The following is an 8,006-nucleotide window of genomic DNA, read 5'->3' on the forward strand; positions in this document are numbered from 1 at the left end:
GGTTAACTGGGGCCTCATCTGGGTTGGCTGGTTTCTGTTCTGTGGTCTCCCATCCTCTAGCAGGCCAGCCTGGGCTTGTTCACATGGCAGTGGTATCAGAAGTTCTAAGAGCTAGGAGGAAGAAGCTGCAAGGTCTTGTGAGGTTTAGACTCAGAATTGGCACATTATCACTTCTACCTCCTACTGGCCAATGCAAGGCATAAGGCCAGCCCAGATTCAAGGGGTAGGAAATAGACTCTACTCTTTGATGGGAAGAGCTGCCAAGTCACATTACAAAGGGACAAGGATACAGGAATGAGAGTAATTTGCCACATTTTTGCAAACAGTTCATCATTTTATGTATGAGAGAGGTTAACTGTTATCTCTTTTTCCACAGTTCTGTGTTTTAAAGGATTCACTAAGAAATCCTCTATTCCAGAGAGTAGGTGTGAGGATTTTCTAGTGAGCCCTTTTAAGTGTCATTGGTGATGATGGCAGTGGCCTGGAGTAGGGTGAGGTGGCCTCCAGAAGGAAGGAGACCAGTGGAGGCTGGGGATATGACTGCCTTGAGATGGCTAGTAGGTCTCTGTGGCCAGAGTCGGGGCAGGAAGAAGGAACTGGCAGGAGAGGCTGAAGCAGTAGGCAGGAATTCAATCATGCTGGAGCTGGAGCTGGAGCTACCTGTTCAGGCAGCTGGACTTGGTACTGAGGTGATGGGAGTGGGGGCGAGGGAGGGCTGTAGCAGGGAGGGATGTGCTTGCTTGTACATTCCTTCCTTCCTTCATTCATTCACTGAGTACTTCTTGAGCATCCCATGGCATGCCAGGCCCTGGGCTGGGGCTGGGCACACTGGGGATACAGGGGTATTTGGCTCACCACTCCCTCTTGAGCTATGAGGCAGAAGTGTGGGGGCAAGTGCTGAGGAGGGCTCCCAGCCTTGTGTGCAGGCAGCAAAGAAGGCTTCTAGGAGTGAGTGAAGTGCCTGTGGAGACCTGCTAGGTCTCTGAAGGAGGGTGAGGAGGGAGGTATCTTCTGGGGACACAGAAGAGGCACTGACCTACTCTGACTGCTGTGGTATCTGACCACCATGGGAACCTGACCGGGAAGGGCTCTGGTTTGCTTTTAATAATAGCTGATGTGCTTGGCTCTGTGCTGAGCCCTAGGCTCAGTATGACCTGTACAACCTTGTATTGGATTCTCCCAGTGGCCCAGGGAGGCAGGTGCTGCTTCTGTCACCCCTGTGCTCCACCCCCACTTCACAGAGGAGCCATGAAGGAACTCTCTGGAGCTGGAGAGCTGGGATTTGATCCCAGAGAGCAACTGCAGGGTGTGGCTGAGGGGCTGTAGGGAGCCTGTGAGGACAGCAGGTTTGGGAGACCTGGAGGGAGGGCCTGGGGCTGGCCACGGAAGGGTAATTTGTTAGAGGTGGGATCTGGAAGCTGGCAGCTCGTGGGTGGCACCTACTCTTGGGAAGGCATTCCCTGTCCAGGAGAGTAGGAGCCCTGGGAGGGCCCTGGTGGTGGTGGGGGGCATGTGGTGTCCTACACACCTGTGCTGGGCATGGTATGCTACCTCCTTCCTCAAGACAGGGCCTCTCTCCTCCTCTAGGAGGATGGCCCTGTGAAGCTACCAGATTGTCCGCTAGGACATCTTCCAGGCCTTGGGCCATGGGTAAGATCCATTTCCCACATGGGGGAGGAGTTTTTTAACCCCCTCCTATTCTAGCCCAGGATGAGGGAGGGACTTGCCCCAGGATTGTGGGGATGATTGAACACATGACACTGGACCCTGGACAGATGACAACAGCAGTGCATTTGTCACATAGGGAAAAGAGGAGGACTCTGCAGGTCACTCAGGGACACACAGGGCTGCGCTTGGGAACAGGGTGAACAACTGGGGCTGTGGATGACAGGCCGTGGGGTATCAGAAAGATGAGCTGTGCAGGGATCAGCAGGAACTGCACCTGCCCTCCTAGGGAGAGATGTTTGGCCAAAGCTTATTCACAGAAATCTCACAGGGAGGGACCAGATCAGTGCCCGATGCAGAGCCTTAATCTCAGGATCACACAGCAAGGAGGCTGGTGCAGCAGCAGTGAATGAAGAGGGTTTGAGGATCAGGCTGGGGGTGGGAATTCAGAATGGCTTTCCTGCATTCATTAACATATTAACAAACATTTATTGAGCATCTGCTATGTGCCACCCTAGTCTAGGTCTAAGCAGGAGAGGGTGGCAGCCAGACTGAGCCACAGACACAGCAAGTGAGTGAATTACTCAGTTGCTTAAGCATAGTAGTCCCTCTCGTGTCCCTCCTCCTCCCCGCTTCCTCTTCACCCTTCTTCCTGACCACTCCCCCCTCCTTACCTTTCTGGAGGCCCATCTTCCCGGCGCCCACTGAGGAGGGATGGTTCTAGGCTCCTGAGGACCTGTAGGCCCTGCTGGACAGAGTGTGGGCACAGGCAGCAGCCTGCGGTGGTGCCTGAGGCTTCCTGCAGGACTTTTGAGGACTTGGAAGAACTCTGTCCCTCTATGCAAGGCATCCTGAGGATATGGGGTGGGGGCTGACTGGACCAGCAGCACCCTGAAAACTTACATACTGCTGGGGGCCCGGAACATGGCCTCACCTCACACTGCATACATGCAGGTACATACCCGAGCACTATGCAGGGGTCTCAGGCCTCTGATTCTGTGTCCATGCATCTGTGTCTGGGTGTTCGGTGTGTGTGTGCTGAGGACAGGGTACACGTGTGCACCTGTGGCTGGATAAATGCAGACCTGAGTGTCTGTGGTCTTGTATGCGGACGTTGCGTATACACACATGTCACCAGCTGTGTGTCAGGGCTAACCTGACAGCTTTTAGGACGTTCAAGGTCAGATTCTCCCAGTAACAGGAGGTGTGCCTGAGATTAGGGAGACCTGCATGGAGAGAAGCCTGACCATGGAAGAGGACTCTGGCCCTGACTATGTGCACATGTGTGTGTGAGTGTGTATGTGTGAGCATGTGTGCTTGCACTTCCCTGGTGCAACTGAGCTTTTGAGGTTCTAAGGTCCCTGCCCTGTGCGCTGGCCCCCACCTGTGGCAGCATCAGCCAACTGCTGTTTCCCAGTGAGGTTTCTGCTCTGAGGAAGCGGGAGGACACCTCCTTATCCTTGATGCCCTCCACACCCATGGGCCTCAGGTCTGACTCCCAGGCCAAGCCTGGGCTGGGGTGATGGGCAGCAGAGGATGTGTGGATATTGGGGGGCATAGGATACTCTGGCAGGGTGGTGTGGCAGCTGTGGGGCCTAAGAAACAGTGTGAGGACACCCCCTGTGGAGCAGTGTCCAGCATGACATGTAGAGCTGGGGTCCCTTCTGCTTGCCGAAGTTTCTGGGTGGGTGGGCCGACCAGGAGGATCAGGTAGCAGAACAACAAAAACCACTCTGCTGGGAGGCACGTGTACCAGGCCCTGTGTAGCGCCAACACTGGGTTCCTGCACCTGTTCCTCATAGCTGCCCCCATTTCACAAATGGGCTTACTCCACCAATGAGCCTGGGCACCACTGTCCCAACGAAGACCAGAGCTTGACCACTACCTTCCAGCCAAGGGGACAGGGTTTGGTCCATGCTCAGATGGGTGCTCTGGAGCCCCGGAGGCTGGAGTGGGCAGATGGCCCCTTTCGAGTGGGCAGAGGGGTGTTTGATCTTGGAGGAGCAGAGCTGCAGGGGCATGGGAAGGAGGGGCCTGTGCTGCCCTGGTGACCATGGCCAACTGGAAACATCCACATGGGGGTCAGTAGGACAGACCAAGTGGACAGACTTCCAAGCCCATATCAAATACTCTCTGGGGACTCCTAGAAACACCTAGGGTGACTTTGGGAGGTTGGTGAGATTCTGCAACATGCAGGCAGGCCTGGGGTCCGGCAGGACCTCGGTCTTGTTGCTGTGCTTATTCCTGCTACCGCTGCCTCATTTATGCTCGCAAGCAGGGGTGCTGGGGGCATGGATCCCTTGGGTCCCTCGCTAGAGCGGGATCGCACTTCTCAAACCACACAGTGGCCCTGGCTGTCAGTGTGGGGGCCCACCAGGGCTTGCCTCTGTCCCTGACAACTCTGCTGCCTCTGCCCTGGCCACCTGTCTGAGCTCTGTTTCCACAGCTGTAAAGCGGGGTTACTGGTGTCTGCTCTGCAGGACTGTTCGAAAGACTCAGTGAGGTGAGAGCACTGCGGGACCTGTGTCAGAGGACTCTGCCTCCACCACACCAGCCTCCAGGGTAAGGGTGTCATCGTGTAATTATCTGTTGGGGCACAGACCACCCATGACATTTCTGGTGATTTTATGAGTCTGGGAGATTAGTTCCTTAAGGAAGAAACTCGTCCTCCCGGCCCAGGGTGGGAGAGGTTGCCAGGGCGAACCGTGAGCTGAAGTGGCCACGAGCGATGCTTTATGGGGCCTGTAAAAGCCGCTGAACCTGCTCCCTGCACTTAATGAGATGAGCAGGGCCCTGGCAGTTTCCAATAACCCTCAGCTCCAGCTGAGCCCGCTGACCTGAGCGGGGACAGGGACAGCTCTCTGCAGGTCCTGGTGAGGGGAGTGGAAGAGGGAGGAGGTCTGAGTGCAGGAGGGGTGGACGCCAACCCCAGGTCGTCCTGTGTAGGCCGGGCAGCATGAGGGGCAGAATCGGGTAGAGTAGGACCTGCAGCGTCTTGGGCCAGCTGTTTGCTGCCCTGTGCCTCAGTTTCCTCACTTGTGAAGCAGGGATCACAATCCACAGCTCGTAGGCTGTCCTGATGTGCAAGGTGCCCAGCACGAGGCCCTGTGTAGTGCTGAGAGCTGGACGCCACGTGGGCAGAGCCCAGAATTGGCCCACTGTGGTGTCCTGCGCTTGGTCCCTCTGCCTGGTGAGGAGAGGCACCCTTGGGCTGCAGGCCTTCATTCTCCTTTGAATTGGTCACCCCAGGCTGTCGCCTGAAAAGCCCACTATCTGCTGCCGCTGGCACCTCATTTTGTTTTGATGAAGCAGAGGCTGCGCGCGCTTTTTGTGCCATTAAGGAAGAGTGAGCGACATTAGGGGCAGTTGTCCACTCATAAGGGTGGGGACGGTGGCCAGAGACCAGCCATGCTCTGGCCCAGATCCACAGCCCAGGCCATATGTGGCCACTCCCAACCCATAGGCCCCACTGCCAGGGTGGAGGTGTCCCTTGTGGCAGGTGGTAGTACATGCTCTGGGGACCTTGTCTGAATTTGGCTTCACCAGCTGAGGTCCTCTCTGCTGAACTGGCCAGTCAGGGCACAATGAGGTCGTGCCTTCATCCACTCAGCCACACCTGTCCATTTGTCAGTCTGTCTGTCTGCCCAGGGATCTGTTCCCTCCTTCTGCAAGTAGCCCTTAGGCACTTCCTCGGGGACAGCACTCCCGGGTTCACACTTTTCCCAGTCCTTACACCAACCCTTGTGGGAGGATTGATTCCCCTTTTCCACAGAGGAGGAAACTGAGGCTCAGAGGAGTTGTGGCCCTGCCTGCTGGGACAGAGCTCCAGCCCTTTTGCCTGCTGCCTTCACCACCCCTTGTCCAGGGCACACCTTGCAGGCTCAGGCTAACATTAGTTAGGGAAGTGGGGGGTACCCCAGAAGCCCCAAGTATCTGCTTCATTTGTCCTAACTACTGGCAACTTGCCTCAGTTTCCTTGCCCAGAAACCAGGTCTCTATGGGGGCCAGAAATCACAAACTGGTCTGCTGAGTCCCTGGCTAGAGACCCACAGCCTCCTCCCTCCCACCTCTAGGTCCAGCTCTGAGCAGACATACCCTGACTCTTAATGTTCTCCCCATCTGTAGACCTCTCCCTCCCTTGCCTTGCCTCCTGTGGACCCTGGGAGACCAGCCTCCTCTGAAGCCGCGGCTGGCTGGAGCCTCTGGACCCAGGGCAGGGGTGTAGGTTATAGTGAGCAGGCTGACAGCCTGCTGCTTCCTGCAGGTCATGTGCCTTCCCCACCCCTCTGTCCTCAGTTTTCTCATCTGTAAAGTGGAGTCAACAGAGGCAAGGGAGGGGCCTTGTGTGGGACAAACGCAAGGACCTCTCCCTTAGACTCCTCCCCCTCCTTCTCGTGGTTTCCACCATATGTTCCCTTCACTTCCTCTCAGGGCTTCAAACCAAAGTATGAACATTCATCATGTCACTCACTGCCTGAAGAAGTGTGGAAGAGACCCCAGTTTGGGGGACTCTGGGGGGCTGGCTCCCCACTGCCCCCACTACCCCAGCTCTGCTTCTGGGGTGATGGTCCCTCATTTCCAGAGCACGTATGGGAGGATCTGGGGAGACCCCACAGAAAAGCCCCCCAGCTCACAGCCTGGAGCATAGTAGGCCTGGCTCAAATCCTGGCTCCTCCATTTCCTAGCTGTGCGACCTTGGGTAACCTGAGTAGCCTCTCTGTGCCTCTGTCCTCTATAGAATGGAGGTGATGGCAGTATCTACCCTGGGGGATTAATAAGGATTAAATTTGCTAATCCTTATCAACACAGACAGAGCCCCCAGATGGCACCTGGCAGCATCCCACACACTTGGAATTTGCTCCTCAATGATGGAGCAAGTATTTCTATTGTCCCTGCCTGAGAGATAGGGACATGGTGCTCTGTGAGCCTGACTCCATAGCCCCTGGTTTGCCTACTCAATCCCTGCATCCCAACTGAAGATGAAAGAGAGAGAGAAGGGAGTCTCTCACTTGGGGGGCGGCACACTGGGTGGGGTCAGGGCGGGTTAGGGGTCCTGTCCGGCTGTCCCTTGAAGGCCTGGTGCGCCCTGGCCTCATAAGAGAACCGCTGGACGAGAAGTCCAATTAAAGGTAATTCCCCTTTTTCCTACCTTGAAATTCCTATTGATTTTTTCCCTAAATAGAAATTCCCATTGATTCCTTGTCTGTTCAGATTAGTGTCCTCAGCTGCAGCCTTCGGTGCATAATATCTTCCCGCTTCTTCCCAGACCCCAATAACTCTCCCCAAGGTGACCCTGCCACTACCTACTTGGCTGGGCCCGTGGCTCCGCCAGCTGGGGTGGGGGTTGAGGGGCCAGTAAGAGGACCTGGGTGGGGCTCGGTCCTCCCTCTATCAGCTTCTCACCCCATTTCTCCCTTGGATGGAGAGGATGCCAGGGGGTGAAGATAGAGATGTCACCACACCTGAATCGGGATTCACCTCATTGCACCTGCCTCTGCCTAGGAAGCATCAGTCCATTGCTCAGGTGGGAGGCTGAGGCCCACAGAGGCACCGTTGGCAGGAAATAGCCCTCCACATGTGAGTAGAAATGAGGAGCAGCCAGGCAATCCCAGGAGCAGGCCCCCTCCTGCCTTGGGCTCCCTGCTCATACTAGATCACAATAGCTGATTGTTAACTTTTCAGGAATTTTGTGAGCTGGTTGATGTCAGGTTGGTACGTTGAAGTCAGTTGCGGTGGGAGTATTTAAACCATATAAATCAGCAATGCTATAAATCAGGGCCTCTCCTTCCCCACCCCATCCGAGGCCTTAGAGCTAGTTGTTAAGCATTTACCAGCCCACACTAGCGTCTCCCGTTCTGTCCTCTTACCTCTGAGCACAGTGAATTGCCCAAGCCTCTACCTCTGAGCACTGGATGGCTCCAGTCTCCTGAGCACGTTGGCCTCTCTCATACTTCTCTGGCTTTGCCCGTGCTAGTCCCTCCACTTACAGTGTCCTCACCATCCTTTCCTCCCTGGCGAAGTCCCTGACAATTGAACCCATCTCAATTTCCTTCCTCTTTTGTCCTCATCCCTTGGGCTGGGCATGGAGGTCCAAGGATGAGGCAGGCAGAAAGGTCTCTATCCTGGTAGAGCTTACAGCCAGGGGATAGGCTCAGAACCAGTGGGGCCACTCAGGGGATGGGCAGGCTTGGGCAATTCACTGTGCTCCCAGAGCCTTCAGTTACCTCTCTGGAAAATGGGCTTGCACAACCCAAATGGTGGCGACGCCTGCCCATGGGGAGCCCAGGTTTGCCTGGGAGCAGCTTGCTGAATGCCCATGACAACCTCAAGAGAAGTTATTA

This window comes from Otolemur garnettii, unplaced genomic scaffold (genome assembly GCF_000181295.1).
Source record: "Otolemur garnettii isolate 467f Iridium unplaced genomic scaffold, OtoGar3 scaffold00014, whole genome shotgun sequence".
In the NCBI taxonomy this organism is placed as follows: domain Eukaryota; kingdom Metazoa; phylum Chordata; class Mammalia; order Primates; family Galagidae; genus Otolemur; species Otolemur garnettii.